The sequence below is a fragment of the Salvelinus namaycush genome, chromosome 17 (assembly GCF_016432855.1).
Source record: "Salvelinus namaycush isolate Seneca chromosome 17, SaNama_1.0, whole genome shotgun sequence".
NCBI lineage: Eukaryota > Metazoa > Chordata > Actinopteri > Salmoniformes > Salmonidae > Salvelinus > Salvelinus namaycush.
In genome coordinates this window covers 22,215,184-22,236,001 of record NC_052323.1, presented here as the reverse complement: position 1 = coordinate 22,236,001, position 20,818 = coordinate 22,215,184, and the positions used below count along the sequence as shown (strand labels likewise).

The 20,818-nt window shown below is 44.6% G+C and overlaps 1 protein-coding gene across 1 annotated transcript in view; it reads left to right on the top strand.

The window, feature by feature from the left end:
* Positions 1-20,818, top strand: part of mbnl3 (muscleblind-like splicing regulator 3) — a 95,970-nt gene that overhangs the window by 47,645 nt on the left and 27,507 nt on the right. The window lies entirely within an intron of this gene.

The window sequence follows — 20,818 nt, the reverse complement described above, 5'->3', positions numbered from 1 at the left end:
TTCTGTTTCTCCTCTCCTCCTGTCTTTCTGTTTCTCCTCTCCTCCTGTCTTTCTGTCCCCCCTCTCCTCTTGTATTTCTGTTTTCCCCTCTTCTTCTGTCTTTCTGTTTCCCCCTGCCTTTCTGTTTCCCCCTCTCCTTCTGTCTTTCTGTTTCTCCTCTCCTTCTGTCTTTCTGTTCCCCCTCTCCTTCTGTCTTTCTGTTTCCCCTCTCTTCCTGTCTTTCTGTTCCCCCTCTCTTCCTGTCTTTCTGTTTCCCCTCCTCCTGTCTTTCTGTTTCCCCCTCTCTTCCTGTCTTTCTGTTTCCCCCTCTCTTCCTGTCTTTCTGTTTCCCCCTCTCTTCCTGTCTTTCTGTTTCCCCTCTCTTCCTGTCTTTCTGTTTCCCCTCCTCCTGTCTTTCTGTTTCCCCTCCTCCTGTCTTTCTGTTTCCCCCTCTCTTCCCGTCGTTCTGTTTCCCCCTCTCTTCCTGTCGTTCTGTTTCCCCCTCTCTTCCTGTCTTTCTGTTTCCCCTCTCTTCCTGTCTTTCTGTTCCCCCTCTCCTTCTGTCTTTCTGTTTCCCCCTCTCTTCCTGTCTTTCTGTTTCCCCCTCTCTTCCTGTCTTTCTGTTTCCCCCTCTCCTCCTGTCTTTCTGTTTCCCCCTCTCCTCCTGTCTTTCTGTTTCCCCCTCTCTTCCTGTCTTTCTGTTTCCCCTCTCTTCCTGTCTTTCTGTTTCCCCTCTCTTCATGTCTTTCTGTTTCCCCTCCTCCTGTCTTTCTGTTTCCCCCTCTCTTCCTGTCTTTCTGTTTCCCCCTCTCTTCCTGTCTTTCTGTTTCCCCCTCTCTTCCTGTCTTTCTGTTTCCCCTCCTCCTGTCTTTCTGTTTCCCCTCTCTTCCTGTTTTTCTGTTTCCCCTCTCTTCCTGTCTTTCTGTTCCCCCTCTCTTCCTGTCTTTCTGTTTCCCCTCCTCCTGTCTTTCTGTTTCCCCTCCTCCTGTCTTTCTGTTTCCCCCTCTCTTCCTGTCTTTCTGTTTCCCCTCCTCCTGTCTTTCTGTTTCCCCTCCTCCTGTCTTTCTGTTTCCCCCTCTCTTCCTGTCTTTCTGTTTCTCCTCTCTTCCTGTTTTTCTGTTTCCCCTCTCTTCCTGTCTTTCTGTCCCCCCTCTCTTCCTGTCTTTCTGTTTCCCCTCTCTTCCTGTCTTTCTGTTCCCCCTCTCCTCCTGTCTTTCTGTTCCCCCTCTCCTTCTGTCTTTCTGTTCCCCCTCTCCTCCTGTCTTTCTGTTCCCCCTCTCCTTCTGTCTCTCTGTTTCTCCTCTCCTTCTGTCTTTCTGTTTCCCCCTCTCCTTCTGTCTTTCTGTTTCCCCCTCTCTTCCTGTCTTTCTGTTCCCCCTCTCTTCCTGTCTTTCTGTTTCCCCTCCTCCTGTCTTTCTGTTTCCCCTCTCTTCCTGTCTTTCTGTTTCCCCTCTCTTCCTGTCTTTCTGTTTCCCCCTCTCTTCCTGTCTTTCTGTTTCCCCCTCTCTTCCTGTCTTTCTGTTTCCCCTCTCTTCCTGTCTTTCTGTTTCCCCCTCTCTTCCTGTCTTTCTGTTTCCCCCTCTCTTCCTGTCTTTCTGTTTCCCCCTCTCTTCCTGTCTTTCTGTTTCCCCTCCTACTGTCTTTCTGTTTCCCCCTCTCTTCCTGTCTTTCTGTTTCCCCTCTCTTCCTGTCTTTCTGTTTCCCCCTCTCTTCCTGTCTTTCTGTTTCCCCTCCTCCTGTCTTTCTGTTTCCCCTCTCTTCCTGTCTTTCTGTTTCCCCTCTCTTCCTGTCTTTCTGTTTCCCCCTCTCTTCCTGTCTTTCTGTTTCCCCCTCTCTTCCTGTCTTTCTGTTTCCCCTCTCTTCCTGTCTTTCTGTTTCCCCCTCTCTTCCTGTCTTTCTGTTTCCCCTCTCTTCCTGTCTTTCTGTTTCCCCCTCTTCCTGTCTTTCTGTTTCCCCCTCTCTTCCTGTCTTTCTGTTTCCCCCTCTCTTCCTGTCTTTCTGTTTCCCCCTCTCTTCCTGTCTTTCTGTTTCCCCTCCTACTGTCTTTCTGTTTCCCCCTCTCTTCCTGTCTTTCTGTTTCCCCTCTCTTCCTGTCTTTCTGTTTCCCCTCCTCCTGTCTTTCTGTTTCCCCCTCTCTTCCTGTCTTTCTGTTTCCCCTCTCTTCCTGTCTTTCTGTTTCCCCTCTCTTCCTGTCTTTCTGTTTCCCCTCCTCCTGTCTTTCTGTTTCCCCCTCTCTTCCTGTCTTTCTGTTTCCCCCTCTCTTCCTGTCTTTCTGTTTCCCCTCCTACTGTCTTTCTGTTTCCCCCTCTCTTCCTGTCTTTCTGTTTCCCCTCTCTTCCTGTCTTTCTGTTTCCCCTCCTCCTGTCTTTCTGTTTCCCCTCTCTTCCTGTCTTTCTGTTTCCCCCTCTCTTCCTGTCTTTCTGTTTCCCCTCCTACTGTCTTTCTGTTTCCCCCTCTCTTCCTGTCTTTCTGTTTCCCCCTCTCTTCCTGTCTTTCTGTTTCCCCCTCTCTTCCTGTCTTTCTGTTTCCCCTCCTCCTGTCTTTCTGTTTCCCCCTCTCTTCCTGTCTTTCTGTTTCCCCTCCTCCTGTCTTTCTGTTTCCCCTCCTCCTGTCTTTCTGTTTCCCCCTCTCTTCCTGTCTTTCTGTTTCCCCCTCTCTTCCTGTCTTTCTGTTTCCCCTCTCTTCCTGTCTTTCTGTTTCCCCCTCTCTTCCTGTCTTTCTGTTTCCCCTCCTCCTGTCTTTCTGTTTCCCCCTCTCTTCCTGTCTTTCTGTTTCCCCTCTTCCTGTCTTTCTGTTTCCCCTCTCTTCCTGTCTTTCTGTTTCCCCCTCTCCTCCTGTCTTTCTGTTTCCCCCTCTCTTCCTGTCTTTCTGTTTCCCCTCTCTTCCTGTCTTTCTGTTTCCCCCTCTCTTCCTGTCTTTCTGTTTCCCCCTCTCCTCCTGTCTTTCTGTTTCCCCCTCTCCTCCTGTCTTTCTGTTTCCCCCTCTCTTCCTGTCTTTCTGTTTCCCCTCTCTTCCTGTCTTTCTGTTTCCCCCTCTCTTCCTGTCTTTCTGTTTCCCCCTCTCCTCCTGTCTTTCTGTTTCCCCCTCTCTTCCTGTCTTTCTGTTTCCCCCTCTCTTCCTGTCTTTCTGTTTCCCCCTCTCCTCCTGTCTTTCTGTTTCCCCCTCTCTTCCTGTCTTTCTGTTTCCCCTCTCTTCCTGTCTTTCTGTTTCCCCCTCTCTTCCTGTCTTTCTGTTTCCCCCTCTCTTCCTGTCTTTCTGTTTCCCCTCTCCTCCTGTCTTTCTGTTTCCCCCTCTCTTCCTGTCTTTCTGTTTCCCCCTCTCCTCCTGTCTTTCTGTTTCCCCCTCTCCTCCTGTCTTTCTGTTTCCCCCTCTCCTCCTGTCTTTCTGTTTCCCCCTGCCTTTCTGTTTCTCCTCTCTTCCTGTCTTTCTGTTTTCCCCTCTTCTCCTGTCTTTCTGTTTCTCCTCTCCTCTTGCATTTCTGTTTCCCCCTCTCCTCCTGTCTTTTTGTTTCCCCCTCTCTTCCTGTCTTTCTGTTTACCCCTCTCCTCCTGTCTTTCTGTTTCCCCCTCTCCTCCTGTCTTTCTGTTTCCCCCTCTCTTCCTGTCTTTCTGTTTACCCCTCTCCTCCTGTCTTTCTGTTTCCCCCTCTCCTCCTGTCTTTCTGTTTCCCCCTCTCCTCCTGTCTTTCTGTTTCCCCCTCTCCTCCTGTCTTTCTGTTTCCTCCTGCCTTTCTGTTTCTCCTCTCTTCCTGTCTTTCTGTTTTCCCCTCTTCTCCTGTCTTTCTGTTTCCCTCTCTCCTCCTGTCTTTCTGTTTCCCCCTGCCTTTCTGTTTCCCCCTCTCTTCCTGTCTTTCTGTTTCTCCTCTCCTCTTGCATTTCTGTTTCCCCCTCTCCTCCTGTCTTTCTGTTTCCCCCTGCCTTTCTGTTTCCCCCTCTCCTCCTGTCTTTCTGTTTCTCCTCTCCTCCTGTCTTTCTGTTTCCCCCTGCCTTTCTGTTTCCCCCTCTCCTCCTGTCTTTCTGTTTCTCCTCTCTTCCTGTCTTTCTGTTTTCCCCTCTTCTCCTGTCTTTCTGTTTCTCCTCTCCTCCTGTCTTTCTGTTTCCCCCTCTCCTCCTGTCTTTCTGTTTCCCCCTGCCTTCCTGTTTCCCCCTCTCTTCCTGTCTTTCTGTTTCCCCCTCTCCTCCTGTCTTTCTGTTTCCCCCTCTCCTCCTGTCTTTCTGTTTCTCCTCTCCTCCTGTCTTTCTGTTTTCCCTTCTCCTCCTGTCTTTCTGTTTCTCCTCTCCTCCTGTCTTTCTGTTTTCCCTTCTCCTCCTGTCTTTCTGTTTCTCCTCTCCTCCTGTCTTTCTGTTTTCCCTTCTCCTCCTGTCTTTCTGTTTCCCTTCTCCTCCTGTCTTTCTGTTTCTCCTCTCCTCCTGTCTTTCTGTTTCCCCCTCTCCTCTTGCCTTTCTGTTTCCCCCTCTCTTCCTGTCTTTCTGTTTCCCCCTCTCCTCCTGTCTTTCTGTTTTCCCCTGCCTTTCTGTTTCCCCCTCTCTTCCTGTCTTTCTGTTTCCCCCTCTCCTCCTGTCTTTCTGTTTCCCCCTGCCTTTCTGTTTCCCCCTCTCTTCCTGTCTTTCTGTTTCCCCCTCTCCTCCTGTCTTTCTGTTTCCCCCTGCCTTTCTGTTTCCCCCTCTCTTCCTGTCTTTCTGTTTCCCTCTCTCCTCCTGTCTTTCTGTTTCCCCCTCTCTCTCTCTTTTTACTTATTCCGCAAGATCAGAAATGTAAGCAGCTCTGATCTGCACTGTGTGTTGTACTGTACAGTAGGTAGAGCTGGGATCATTAGAGAGATGAGAGGATCCATTAATAGGTCAGATAGTGGTGGGCTGTCTTCTATCACCTCATAGTTTAGGTTAGTTAGTTTACCAACCTGATACTGTTATGATAATAAAAAATGTATTTAACCTTTATTTAACCAGGTAAGACCCATTGAGGTAAAAAAAATAAAAAAAATAAAAAATAAAATACTAAATACACACAAAAGACAAAGTGTCACAAGTTACAGATACAATTGAAGATTAGAAACAACTGCAGTTGTCACAAAGTGTTGTCGATCAGAGTCTTAAAAACAGGCAAGGACACTAACTCCCTTAACATTAATATAATTTGAAGCATATTCCGGGATGAAGGGGCATTATGGGAAAAATATTGTTTCTCCATCTCAGTTCTAGCCTTAGGAACAGACAAGGACAACAGCGACTGTGAATGAAGACTATATTGAGTGACTGATCTGGTCAGTAAGGAACAGAGATACACAGGGAGTTGTCCATCAATGCGTTGTACACAAAAGTGTAGCAGTGCTTAAGCCCCCTGTTGGAGGGAGAGGTCCATTGCATCACAGCATACAGATCACAGTGATGGGTCAGTGATCTAGTATTGGTAATAGATCTTAAAGCACCATGATACACTGTGTCCAGAGTTTAAGGTACTTGCTGAGGCCTGCATATAGACAATATCACCATAATCCAGCACTGATATAAAAAAAAGTGCTTTGAACAAGATATTTTCTGACTAACATTGAAAAGCAAGATTTGTGCCTGAAATAGAAACCCAATTTCAACTTCAGTTTCTTGTTCAAGTTTATTTTATTTTTTATTTATTTAACACATCGTGGTAGCAGCACAACATAACAACAACATGGTAGTGACACAACATGGTAGCAGCACAAAACATGGTACATACATTATTGGGCACAGACAACAGCACAAAGGGCAAGAAGTTAGAGAAAACAATACATCAGGCAAAGCAGCCACAACTGTCAGTAAGAGTGTCCATGATTGAGTCTGAATGAAGAGATAAAACTGTCCAGTTTGAGTGTTTGTTGCAGCTCGTTCCAGTCGCTAGCTGCAGCGAACTGAAAAGATGAGCGACTCAGGGATGTGTGCGCTTTGGGGACCTTTAACAGAATGTGACTGGCAGAACGGGTGTTGTATGTGGGGGATGAGGGCTGCAGTAGATATCTCCAGATAGGGTGGAGTGAGGCCTAAGAGGGTTTTTATAAATAAGCATCAGCATAAATAAGCATCATCAACCAGTGGGTCTTGCGATGGGTATACAGAGATGACCAGTTTACAGAGGAGTATAGAGTGCAGTGATGTGTCCTATAAGGAGCATTGGTGGCAAATCTGATGAACGAATGCTAAAGAACATCTAGCCGCTCGAGAGCACCCTTACCTGCCAATCTATAAATGATGTCTCCGTAATCTAGCATGGGTAGGATGGTCATCTGAATCAGGGTTAGTTTGGCAGCTGGGGTGATTTAACTTTAGCCTGCAGCTTTGATATGTGCTGAGAGGACAGTCTACCGTCTAGCCGTACTCCCAAGTACTTGTATGAGGTGACTACCTAAAGCTCTAAACCTTAGTAATCACACCTGTGGGGAGAGGGGCATTCTTTTTATCAAACCACATGACCTTTGTTTTAGAGTTGTTCAGAACAAGGTTAAAGACAGAGAAAGCTTGTTGGACACTAAGAAAGCTTTGATGTAGAGCTTCTTTTTTTTTTTCTTTTTAATGTTTTTTTATTTTACCCCCTTTTCTCCCCAATTTTCATAGTATCCAATCGCTAGTAATTACTATCTTGTCTCATCGCTACAACTCCCGTACGGGCTCGGGAGAGACGAAGGTCGAAAGCCATGCGTCCTCCGAAGCACAACCCAACCAAGCCGCACTGCTTCTTAACACAGCGCGCCTCCAACCCGGAAGCCAGCCACACCAATGTGTCGGAGGAAGCACCGTGCACCTGGCCCCCTTGGTTAGCGCGCACTGCGCCCGGCCCGCCACAGGAGTCGCTGGAGCGCGATGAGACAAGGATATCCCTACCGGCCAAACCTCCCTAACCCGGACGACGCTAGGCCAATTGTGCGTCGCCCCACGGACCTCCCGGTCGCGGCCGGCTGCGACAGAGCCTGGGCGCGAACCCAGAGACTCTGGTGGCACAGCTAGCGCTGCGATGCAGTGCCCTAGACCACTGCGCCACCCGGGAGGCCCTTGATGTAGAGCTTTTAACACAAAATCCGGGGAGGGGCCAGCTGAGTATAAGACTGTATCATCTGCATATAAATGGATGAGAGAGCTTCGTACTGCCTGAGCTATGTTGTTGATGTAAATTGAGAAGAGCGTGGGGCCTAGGATTGAGCCTTGGTGTACTCCCTTGGTGGCAGGCAGTGGCTGAGACAGCAGATGTTCTGACTTTATACTCTGCACTTTTTGAGAGAGGTAGTTAGCAAACCAGGCCAAAGACCCCTCAGAGACACCAATACTCCTTAGCCGGCCCACAAGAATGGAATGGTCTACCGTATCAAAAGCTTTGGCCAAGTCAATAAAAATAGCAGCACAACATTTCTTAGAGTCAAGGGCAATGGTGACATCATTGAGGACCTTAAGGTTGCAGTGACACATCCATAACCTGAGCGGAAACCAGATTGCAAACCCAAGAGAATACTATAGATATCAAGAAAGCCAGTGAGTTGATTATTGACAAGTTTTTCCAACACTTTTGATAAACAGGGAAAAATAGAAATATGCCTATAACAGTTAGGATCAGCTTGATCTCCCCCTTTAAATAAAGGACGAACCGTGGCTGCCTTCTAAGCAATGGGAACCTCCCCAGAAAGGAGAGACAGTTTAAAAAGGTCAGTGATAGGCTTAGCGATGATAGGGGCAGCACCCTTAAAGAAGAAAGGATCTAAGCCATCTGACCCAAATGTTTTTTTGGGGTCAAGTTTAAGGAGCTCCTTTAGCACCTCGGACTCAGTGACTGCCTGCAGGGAGAAACTTTGTAGCGAGGCAGGGGAAAAAGAGGGAGAAGCATCGTGGATAGTCGATAAGATAAGGAAATGTTGGACGGGCAAGGAGGCATGGCTGAGTCAAATAGGAATCCTGACTTAATGAAGTGGTGATTAAAGAGCTCAGCCATGTGCTTATTGTCAGTAACAACCACATCATCAACATTAAGGGACATGGGAAGCTGTGAGGAGGAGGGTTTCTTCTCCACAACTGTTTAAAACCAGATTCCAGAACTTCTTGGGGTTAGACCCACAGAGAGAGAACTGCTCCTTAAAGTAACTCACTTTGGCCTTCTGGATAGCCTGAATGAGAGCCAGTCAGACTGAGTATCAATGTGCTGTTTAAAATTGAACTTTTCATCTAACCAAATCCCAAGATACTTATAGGAGTTGACCCTATCAATTTGCTGGCCTTTTATTGTTAAAATCTGCAAGTGACTCCATCTTTAGATGCGCTAGAATAAATAATTGTGTCATCAGCATACAGATGGAGATTTGCAGAGTCAGAGGTCTTCCCTATATCATGTATGTACAGTGTAAAAAGGATCAGACCCCTGGGGAACTCCTTTTGTAAGCCTTCGAAACTCAGATATCATACCCTCCTGTGCTACACACTGTGTTTTGTCAGAAAGGTAGTTCTGGAACCAATCCAATGCATCAACACTTAAACCAACCTTTTTTCATCTATGCAACAGCAGGGCATGGTCAACAGTCAACAGTGTCCAAGGCCTTCGATAAGTCCATAATGAGCTTTCATTACTGACATCCGTGAAAAAGCTTGCCCTCCCTAGTGTGTGTGTGTGTGTGTGTGTGTGTGTGTGTGTGTGTGTGTGTGTGTGTGTGTGTGTGTGTGTGTGTGTGTGTGTGTGTGTGTGTGTGTGTGTGTGTGTGTGTGTGTGTGTGTGTGTGCGTGTGTGTATTACTATGGTTGTCTACATACAGTATGCCTTTACTGTATGTTTTTCAGTGATATATAATGTTCTGTGAACAACCCCCTGGGTGATGATATATATAATGTTCTGTGAACAACCCCCTGGGTGGTGATATATATAATGTTCTGTGAACAACCCCCTGGGTGGTGATATATATAATGTTTTGTGAACAACCTCCTGGGTGGTGATATATATAATGTTCTGTGAACAACCCCCTGGGTGATGATATATATATATATAATGTTCTGTGAACAACCCCCTGGGTGGTGATATATATAATGTTCTGTGAACAACCCCCTGGGTGGTTATATATATATAATGTTCTGTGAACAACCCCCTGGGTGGTGATATATATAATGTTCTGTGAACAACCCCCTGGGTGGTGATATATATAATGTTCTGTGAACAACCCCCTAGGTGATGATATATATAATGTTCTGTGAACAACCCCCTGGGTGGTGATATATATAATGTTCTGTGAACAACCTCCTGGGTGGTGATATATATAATGTTCTGTGAACAACCCCCTGGGTGATGATATATATATAATGTTCTGTGAACAACCCCCTGGGTGGTGATATATATAATGTTCTGTGAACAACCCCCTGGGTGGTGATATATATAATGTTCTGTGAACAACCTCCTGGGTGGTGATATATATAATGTTCTGTGAACAACCCCCTGGGTGGTGATATATATAATGTTCTGTGAACAACCCCCTGGGTGGTTATATATATATAATGTTCTGTGAACAACCCCCTGGGTGGTGATATATATAATGTTCTGTGAACAACCCCCTGGGTGGTGATATATATAATGTTCTGTGAACAACCCCCTGGGTGGTGATATATATAATGTTCTGTGAACAACCCCCTGGGTGGTGATATATATAATGTTCTGTGAACAACCCCCTGGGTGGTTATATATATAATGTTCTGTGAACAACCCCCTGGGTGGTGATATATATAATGTTCTGTGAACAACCCCCTTGGTGGTGATATATATATATAATGTTCTGTGAACAACCCCCTGGGTGGTGATATATATAATGTTCTGTGAACAACCCCCTGGGTGGTGATATATATATAATGTTCTGTGAACAACCTCCTGGGTGGTGATATATATAATGTTCTGTGAACAACCCCCTGGGTGGTTATATATATAATGTTCTGTGAACAACCCCCTGGGTGGTGATATATATAATGTTCTGTGAACAACCCCCTGGGTGGTGATATATATAATGTTCTGTGAACAACCCCCTGGGTGGTGATATATATATAATGTTCTGTGAACAACCCCCTGGGTGGTGATATATATATAATGTTCTGTGAACAACCCCCTGGGTGGTGATATATATATAATGTTCTGTGAACAACCTCCTGGGTGGTGATATATATAATGTTCTGTGAACAACCCCCTGGGTGGTGATATATATAATGTTCTGTGAACAACCCCCTGGGTGCTGATATATATAATGTTCTGTGAACAACCCCCTGGGTGGTTATATATATAATGTTCTGTGAACAACCCCCTGGGTGGTGATATATGTAATGTTCTGTGAACAACCCCCTTGGTGGTGATATATATATAATGTTCTGTGAACAACCCCCTGGGTGGTGATATATATATAATGTTCTGTGAACAACCCCCTTGGTGGTGATATATATATAATGTTCTGTGAACAACCCCCTGGGTGGTGATATATATAATGTTCTGTGAACAACCCCCTTGGTGGTGATATATATATAATGTTCTGTGAACAACCCCCTGGGTGGTGATATATATAATGTTCTGTGAACAACCCCCTGGGTGCTGATATATATAATGTTCTGTGAACAACCCCCTGGGTGGTGATATATATATAATGTTCTGTGAACAACCCCCTGGGTGGTGATATATATATAATGTTCTGTGAACAACCCCCTTGGTGGTGATATATATAATGTTCTGTGAACAACCCCCTGGGTGGTGAAATATATAATGTTCTGTGAACAACCCCCTGGGTGGTGATATATATAATGTTCTGTGAACAACCCCCTGGGTGGTGATATATATAATGTTCTGTGAACAACCCCCTGGGTGGTGATATATATATAATGTTCTGTGAACAACCCCCTGGGTGGTTATATACAGTGCATTCAGAAAGTATTCAGACCCCTTGACTTTTTCAACATTTTGTTACATTACAGCCTTATCCAAGAATTGATTTACTAAAACAAATACCTCATCAATCTACACACAAAACCCCATAATGAAAAACCAAAAGCAGGTTAAAATAAAATAAAGAAATACCTTATTTACTTAAGTATTCAGACCCTTTGCTGTGAGACTCGAAATTAAGCTCCGGTGCATCCTGTTTCCATTGATCATCCTTGAGATGTTTAACCAACCTGATTGGAGTCCACCTGTGGTAAATTCAATTGTTTGGACATGATTTGGAAAGTCACACACCTGTCTATATAAGGTCCCACATTTGACAGTGCATGTCAGAGCAAAAACTAAACCGAAGCAATTGTCCGTAGAGCTCCGAGACAGGATTGTGTCGAGGCACAGATCTGGGGAAGGATACCAAAACATTTCTGTAGCATTGAAGGCCCCCAAGAACACAGTGGTCTCCATCATTCTTAAATGGAAGAAGTTTGGAACCACCACGACTCTTCCTGGAGCTGACCACCCGGCCAAACTGAGTAATCGGGGGAGAAGGGCCTTGGTCTGGGAGGTGACCAAGAACCCAATAGTCACTCTGACAGAGCTCTAGAGTTCCTCTGTGGAGATGGGAGAAACTTCCAGAAGGACAAACATCTCTGTAGCACTCCACCAATCAGGCCTTTATGGTAGAGTGGCATGACAGCCAAAAGACACCTAAAGACTCTCAGACCATGAGAAACAAGATTCTCTGGTCTGATGAAACCAAGATTGAACTCTTTGGCCTGAATGCCAAGCGTAACGTCTGGAGGAAACCTGGCACCATCCCTACTGTGAAGCATGGTGGTGGCAGTATCATGCTGTGGGGATGTTTTTCAGTGGCAGGGACTGGGAGACTAGTCAAGATTGAGGGAAAGATGAACGGAGTAAAGTACAGAGAGATCCTTGATTAAAAACTGCTCCGATCGAACATCACTGGAGAGACCTAAAAAAAGCTGAAGAATGGGAGAAACTCCCCAAATACAGGTGTGCCAAGCTTGTAGGGTCATACCAAGAAGACTAGAGGCTGTAATCGCTGCCAAATGAGCTTCAACAAAGTACTGAGTAAAGGGTCTGATACTTTGGTGTATTGTGTGTATATTGATGAGGGGGAAAAAACGATTTAATACATTTTAGAATAAGGCTGTAACTTAATAAAATGTGGAAAAAGTCAAGGGGTCTGAATACTTTCCCAATGCGCTGTATATAATGCTCTGTGAACAACCCCCTGGGTGGTGATATAGGAGACAGTGTGACTCTCCTCTTCCTACCCTTCAGGCTGCGTCCTACCAGTCCAGTGCTCACACACACACAGACACACACACACACACCAGCACTTCCCGTTCAGACGTCCTCTCAGTGTCCTCATCACAGCGCGACTCCATCCATCACCATTACTGTCTCCCCTCTGTGACATCACTACCTCGCTAGTCCCAATCACTGCTGGCTGCCTCCCTACTGGCCTCCTGGCAGAGAGGGCACGAGGCGGAGGAGGGCTGGTGGCAGGCAGGGGTGGGGGGTGGGGTGGGGGGGTTGGTGGCAGGGAGGCCACGAGGCAAAGGGGGGTTGGTGGGGGGGGGGGGGGGGATTATGACTGGAGCCTGTTTAGGGGGTTAACAGCTCATCTGCAAGGAGGGAGGGAGCGAGGGAGGGAGGGACAGCTGCTGCCAGCCCAGGAGTTTAATGGGGACTGCAGTTTCCTTCCTTCCTCTTGAGTCTCTGCTTTCACCTGCAGTGTTCCTGCACCAACCACCCTCCTCCTCGTCCCATCCTCCCCTCCAACTCCCCTCCTCCCATCCTCTACTCCTCCCCCCTCCTCCTCCCCTCCTCCTTCCATCCTCCCCTCCTCCACCAACACGCCATGAAGTGTTATTAGATGGGAGGGAGAGGGCACAGCAGAGGACATTTACAATACATTGAATTACATTTTACAACAAGATAAATGGATAATGTTATATATAGGCTTGTTGTAAAGAAATTAGAGTTTAAGTATTTTAAAGGGGCAATCTGCAGTTCCCTTTATCCTTTTTGGACAGCTGAATTAATGAAATGTACACATTGATTCTTGAAGATTCTAACTTAGAAATGCCTCATGATCTTAGTTCAACACACAAGCTTGGCCCATCATCGTCCTGGTTTGGCCGGGGTAGGCCGTCATTGTAAATAAGAATTTGTTCTTAACTGACTTGCCTAATAAAATAAATAAGCAGTGTAGTGGAACCTACATTTGGAATGTTGAGCCAGCATCTGGGTGGCAGGTAGTCTATCAGTTAGAGTGTTGAGCCACTAACCCAAAGGTTGCTGGTTTGAATACCTGAGCCGACAAGGTGACAAATCAGTTGATGTGCCCTTGAGAAAGGCACTTAAGCCTAATTTGCTCCAGGGGCGCTGTACTACTATGGCTGACCCTGTAAAACAACACATTTCACTGCATCTCTCCAAGTCTAATGAGGTCACATAGTGGCTTTGCTGGTCTCTGCTCTCCTTCTCTACTACACAACATGGTGTGGGTGTCTCCCTCCCTCAATTAGTCACATGGTTTGAGATGTTTGTCCTTTGAAAAGCTGCTTACTTGGTAGACTGAAAACATACCAGATGTTGGATCTTAATTTGACCTCTTTTTGTCGCAGGAGGAAAATAATCCTGCAGCAGGAGGATTTTAATAGCTGAAGAAATATTTAGAATCGCAGCTGGAAGCAGTGTTTGTATGCAATGCAGTACCATACCTACATTGTAACTCATGTAGGTTATGTGCAGGCTACAGCGCGTCTCGTGTTAATTTTTATGTAGATTATAATAAATTGACATATTTGTAGGGGGTACAGTACCAGTCAAGTTTGGACACACCTACTCATTCCAGGGTTTTTCTTTATTTTTCTATTTTCTTTATTGTAGAATAATAGTGAAGACATCAAAACTATGTAATAACATTTATGGACTCATGTAGTAACCAAAATAGTGTTAAACAAATCAAAATGTATTTTAGATTTTAGATTCTTCAAAGTAGCCCCCCTTTGCATTGATGACAGCTTTGCACACTCTTGGCATGTTTTTCCAGACTGAAAATGTTTTATTGCTTCACAAAGTTCCTCTTCTGTAAATTGGCCTTCACACTGTTCTTTCTGTAAATTTGTTAATTTTACATTATTATTATTATTAGGAAATCAATCCTTACATGTAACATCATTCAGTAGAAATAGAGGAGACTGAAAAGAAAACATGTGCTTAAAATATTTAGCTTCCTCTTTCAAAATAATATTTGGTGAATCATGGACATGTACTGGCTTAAGCAGGGGGACACTGCAGGATTTGAGTCCCTGGCGGCGTAGTGTGTTACTGATGGTAGGCTTTGTTACTTTGGTCCCAGCTCTCTGCAGGTCATTCACTAGGTCCCCCCGTGTGGTTCTGGGATTTTTGCTCACCGTTCTTGTGATCATTTTGACCCCACGGGGTGAGATCCTGCGTGGAGCCCCAGATCAAGGGAGATTATCAGTGGTCTTGTATGTCTTCCATTTCCTAATAATTGCTCCCACAGTTGATTTCTTCAAACCAAGCTGCTTACCTATTGCAGATTCAGTCTTCCCAGCCTGGTGCAGGTCTACAATTTTGTTTCTGGTGTCCTTTGACAGCTCTTTGGTCTTGGCCATAGTGGAGTTTGGAGTGTGACTGTTTGAGGTTGTGGACAGGTGTCTTTTATACTGATAACAAGTTCAAACAGGTGCCATTAATATAGGTAACGAGTGGAGGACAGAGGAGCCTCTTAAAGAAGAAGTTACAGGTCTGTGAGAGCCAGAAATCTTGCTTGTTTGTAGGTGACCAAATACTTATTTTCCACCATAATTTGCAAATAAATTCATTAAAAATCCTACAATGTGATTTTCTGGATTTTTTCTTCTCATTTTGTCTGTCATAGTTGAAGTGTACCTATGATGAAAATTACAGGCCTCTCTCATCTTTTTAAGTGGGAGAACTTGCACAATTGGTGGCTGACTAAATACTTTTTTGCCCCACTGTATTTCATATAGTCCTCATTATATCCTGTTGTATTCTGACAAAAAAGGAAGAAGGAAAGAGGAACATAGATTCTAACGGCTGCTAATGACTGGAAGTAAAAATGTGTCTTGGGCATCACATTATATCCTGTTGTATCGTGCCATGGCTGTGCCAGAGCCGACCGCAAGCCAAACCTGGGCACTACCTTATGGGAAGGCATACTCAAGTTCAACTGACAATCGTTTCCGACACAGCCACGGCACGACAGCCAAGAACACATTCAGTACTGACAATCCAGAGCGAGTATACCCACCCTCTCTCCACCCTTATTCCAGGGTTGTTGCTCTATCACCTTGGCTGTTTTACACCTAGGCCTATATCATTAGGATCAAGAATATAAAAGGCAGCATAAATAGCTTATACAGAAATATATAAAATACTTTTCTCTCGCTTAGAGAAGTTCTTCCATAAGCCAATTATTGTATTAGTTCTACCGTTAATTTGAATCACTTTATCCCAGTGTTAACCAGCCCACACACTAGAGACAACAACCCATTTGCCAGTGTGTATCGGAAGAATAATCATAATTTACATTTTTTATATTGAGATTTATTTTTTAAATGTAAAAGGTTAATGCCAATTATTTTAGGATTGTATAGGCCTATTCCAATAGAAAACTTGGGCAGGTTTATAACTATATAATCCTTTATCCTAGCCCTATAATACATCTATTCATATTTATTAAGTTTATCTTAAAAGCTAATCATTCCGATTCACATCAGCGAACAAGGGCCACACTTATATAACAGCTTTTAAGTCATAATATATCCAACTTATACAATTAGTACATATCATATTAAACAAACAAAAAAATACCTTGGTATTTCTAATGTACAGTATTCAAATTAAATACATTAAAAAATTATTTTAAAAAAACAGGTCAGCGTTACCCATTCTCGCCTTCCCCTAAATCAAAACCTCATTATACCCATTCTGCATTACCATAAATCCAACCTTATTTTAAGTCCACATAGTCCACGGTTCCATAATGCATGAATAAAAACAAAAATAAAGTTGTTCATGCAAAAAAAAGTTTTGAATCTATGAATCCATATTTGTACTGTATAATGCAGTGCATATATGTACCCGGGACCACTTCAACAGGAGGTAGCTACACTCACAGCCACGTTGTAATCTTCCAGTCCTTGAACATTTGATTATTTACATATCATGTATCGACCACTAGACGAACATTCTGCTTCTCTGCTCGGAGCCTTTTGAAAGTGGGGTACAGGGCACGTCGTCTCTCCACTCTCTCCACTACGTCTCTCCACTGTTCTTCAATTCCCTACCCTGTTGTAACAAGGCAATCTTCATTTTGTAGTGGGTTAGCATAGCTACGATCGGACGGGGCCTTCCCTCTGCTCTGCCACCAAAACGGTGAACTCTTTGAAAATCAATTGTTTCCACCTGTTCGTCCGTCATTTTGAGATTACGTTTCATGTAATTTTGAGATTACGTTTCATGTAACACCTTGACTTTTTCCTCCGTTGATTGATAGTTTTCGTTTTCATCCTCCTTCCCATTATAACAATATTATTTCTCATACTTCTGCACTTTAGATCAAGTCATTTGGTTTTCATTATCATACCGTAGCCTCTCTTTTAGGGAGTCCAGGGTAGTTTTCAATATCATACCGTAGCCTCTCTTTTAGGGAGTCCAGGGTAGTTTTCAATATCATACCGTAGCCTCTCTTTTAGGGAGTCCAGGGTAGTTTTCAATATCATACCGTAGCCTCTCTTTTAGGGAGTCCAGGGTAGTTTTCAATATCATACCGTAGCCTCTCTTTTAGGGAGTCCAGGGTAGTTTTCAATATCATACCGTAGCCTCTCTTTTAGGGAGTCCAGGGTAGTTTTCAATATCATACCGTAGCCTCTCTTTTAGGGAGTCCAGGGTAGTTTTCAATATCATACCGTAGCCTCTCTTTTAGGGAGTCCAGGGTAGTTTTCATTATCATACCGTAGCCTCTCTTTTAGGGAGTCCAGGGTAGTTTTCAATATCATACCATAGCCTCTCTTTTAGGGAGTCCAGGGTAGTTTTCAATATCATACCGTAGCCTCTCTTTTAGGGAGTCCAGGGTAGTTTTCAATATCATACCGTAGCCTCTCTTTTAGGGAGTCCAGGGTAGTTTTCAATATCATACCGTAGCCTCTCTTTTAGGGAGTCCAGGGTAGTTTTCAATATCATACCGTAGCCTCTCTTTTAGGGAGTCCAGGGTAGTTTTCAATATCATACCGTAGCCTCTCTTTTAGGGAGTCCAAGGTAGTTTTCAATATCATACCGTAGCCTCTCTTTTAGGGAGTCCAGGGTAGTTTTCATTATCATACCGTAGCCTCTCTTTTAGGGAGTCCAGGGTAGTTTTCAATATCATACCGTAGCCTCTCTTTTAGGGAGTCCAGGGTAGTTTTCAATATCATACCGTAGCCTCTCTTTTAGGGAGTCCAGGGTAGTTTTCAATATCTTATTTTCCGCTCGTTTTTCTTCCATCATATTATTACTGTAATCCATTCCTGTTTTTAAGGCCTCAACCTCCCCCAGTAGGCCAGGCAATAGATCCAGTTTTTTGAACTGCTCGTTCATGCTTGTAAGCCATGCTCTATCTTCTGGAGACAGAGTTATAAAAACCTCCCCCTCCAATGTTAAGGTTGGAATTTTAGACGCCGACTTTCCTCCCGTTTTGCTCGCAGAACTCGATGAAAGGTATTTTCTTGTTCGCTTCGATGTATCCGTTTCTTTTTCAAGCATATCAATAAATAGTTCCAGATTCTCTATATTATCCAGAATGTTTGTTTCGTAGTTATCATCTCATCCTCAATTTTTGTGATTAAGTCATGGGACAAGCTGTGCCTACGACATCATCAATTCATAGTTTTCTTAGTGCTTGCTAGAGCAATGTGAATAAAAAAAATAAAAAAATTGGTTTTGTCGTGCCCTCTTCACGACTGTCTTGGTGTGCTTGGACCATGTTAGTTTGTTGGTGATGTGGACGCCAAGGCTCTCAACCTGCTCCACTACAGCCCTGTCGATGAGAATGGGGGCTTGCTCGGTCCTCCTTTTCCTGTAGTCCACAATCATCTCCTTTGTCGGGATCATGTTGAGGGAGAGGTTGTTGTCCTTGCACCACATGGTCAGGTCTCAGCCTATAGGGAGGAGGTCAGTCTCATCATTGTCGGTGATCAGGCCTACCACTTTTGTGTCATCAGCAAACTTAATGATGGTGTTGGAGTTGTGCCTGGCCGTGCAGTCATGAGTGAACAGGGAGTACAGGAGGAGGCTGAGCACGCACCCCTGAGGGGTCACCGTGTTGAGGATCAGCGTGGCGGATGTGTTGTTACCTACCCTTACCACCTGGGGCCGCCCGTCAGGAAGTCCAGGATCCAGTTGCAGAGGGAGGTGTTTAGTCCCAGGGTCCTTAGCTTAGTGATGAGCTTTGAGGGCACTATGGTGTTGTACGCTGAGCTGTAGTCAATGAATAGCATTCTCACATAGGTGTTCCTTTTGTCCAGGTGTGAAAGGGCAGTGTGGAGTGCAATAGAGATTGCATCATCTGTGGATCTGTTGGTGCGGTATGCAAATTTGAGTGGGTCTAGGGTTTCTGAGATAATGGTGTTGATGTGAGCCATGACCAGCCTTTCAAAACATTTCATGTCTACAGATGTGAGTGCTACAGGTCGGTAGTCATTTAGGCAGGTTACCTTAGTGTTCTTGGGCACAGGGACTATGGTGGTCTGCTTGAAACATGTTGGTATTACAGACTCGGTCATAGACAGGTTGAAAATGTCAGTGAAGACACTTGCAGTTGGTCAGCACATGCTCAGAGTACACATCCTGTTAATCCGTCTGGCCCTGCGGCCTTGTGAATGTTGACCTGTTTGAAGGTCTTAACTCACATCGGCTGTGGAGAGCGTGATCACACAGTCGTCCGGAATCAGCTGATGCTCTCATGCATGTTTCAGTGTTATTTGCCTCAAAGCGAACACAGAAGTTATTTAGCTCGTCTGGTAGGCTCGTGTCACAGGGCAGCTCTCGGCTGTGCTTCCTTTTGTAGTCTGTAATAGTTTGCAAGCCCTGCCACATCCGACAAGCTTCGGAGCCGGTGTAGTATGATTCGATCTTAATCCTGTATTGACGCTTTGCCTGTTTGATAGTTCGTCGGAGGGCATAGCAGGATTTCTTATAAGCTTAAGGGTTAGAGTCCATCTATTTGAAAGCGGCAGCTCTACCCTTTAGCTCAGTGCGAATGTTGCCTGTAATCCATGGCTTCTGGTTAGGGTATGTACGTACAGTCACTGTGGGGACGGCGTCCTCAATGCACTTATTGATAAATCCAGTGACTGATGTGGTGTACTCCTCAATGCCATCGGAAGAATCCCGGAACATATTCCAGTCTGTGCTACCAAGGCAGTCCAGTAATTTATTGACCGAGTCACTGGTGCTTCCTGCTTCAAATTTTGCTTGTAAGCCGGAACCAGGAGGATAGAATTATGGTCAAACTTGCCAAATGGAGGGCGAGGGAGAGCTTTGTACGCATCTCTGTATGTGGAGTAAAGGTGGTCTAGATTTTTTTCCCCCTCTGGTTGCACATTTAACATGCTGGTAAAAATTAGGTAAAACTGATTTAAGTTTCCCTGCATTAAAGTCCCCGGCCACTAGGAGCGCCACCTCTGGATGAGCGTTTTCCTGTTTGCTTATGGCAGTATACAGCTCATTGAGCGTGGTTTTAGTGCCAGCATCAGTCTGTGGTGGTATGTAGACAATTACAAAAAATACAGTTGAAAACTCTCTAGGTAGATAGTGTGGTCTACAGCTTATCATGAGATACTCTACCTCAGGCGAGAAAAACCTTGACACTTCCTTAGATATTTTGCCCCAGCTGTTCACATATATGCATAGGCCCCCGCCCCGTGTCTTACCAGAGGCTGCTGTTCTGTCCTGCCGATGGAGTGTATAACCCGCAAGCTGTATGTTCTTAATGTTGTCGTTCGGCCACGATGACATTAAGCCCTGATCCCAATGACTTGACTGCCTCTGCATGGAGAGAAAGAGAACTGCTGATTTTCAGGGAATCACGAAATTTCCTGACTCAGCAGGAAAATTCTCTGCGACAAAAGAGTGATCAAGTTAAGATCCGACATCTGCACTGGGTATATGGCTATAAGGTCTGGCCTGATTTAGGACCAGGGTGAGATTGTAGCATGTGTTTTCTGTACCCTGGATCTGTTCCAAATTGTATGCATAGAGCTCTGGTCAAAGTAGTGCGCTACTTAGGGAATAGGGTGTCAATTAGGACACCCTATTCCCCTGAGTTTACCCTTTGTCAGCGTGGTACCACGAACATAACTGTGCAAAGGTGAAAATAGTGAAACCTGGCAGACACACAACAGGCGCTATTTTAATAACACTTAATTTGTCAATTTAAAAAATGTTTTCCTTGAATACCAGGGTACATAGTGTAATTGTTACTAACATTTTAATTTGGTTCAGAGATAGTACTATGTCAATTAAGAGCTAGAATTAAACAGTAATTTCATTCCCTGCACTTTTTCTCTCAATGTCCTTGATACTCCCAGTTTGGCATATATTACAAAATAAAACACTCCAAATTAAGTTCTATGTTGGTGTTAATTACCCTGCATGTACTGTCTCTTATGACTTACTATCACTGCCTATATCACTATCTACTGTGTGATATTCAGTGTGGGATTTTCTATCTCAAAATGGGCTTTACTGAATTTCTACTTTATCCCATTTTTGAGCATTTACACCTCAAGTGATGCACTTCACTTCAAGGGGATTATCCCAAATGGCACCCTATTACTTATACTGTATAGTGCAAGCCCTATGTGCCCTGGTCA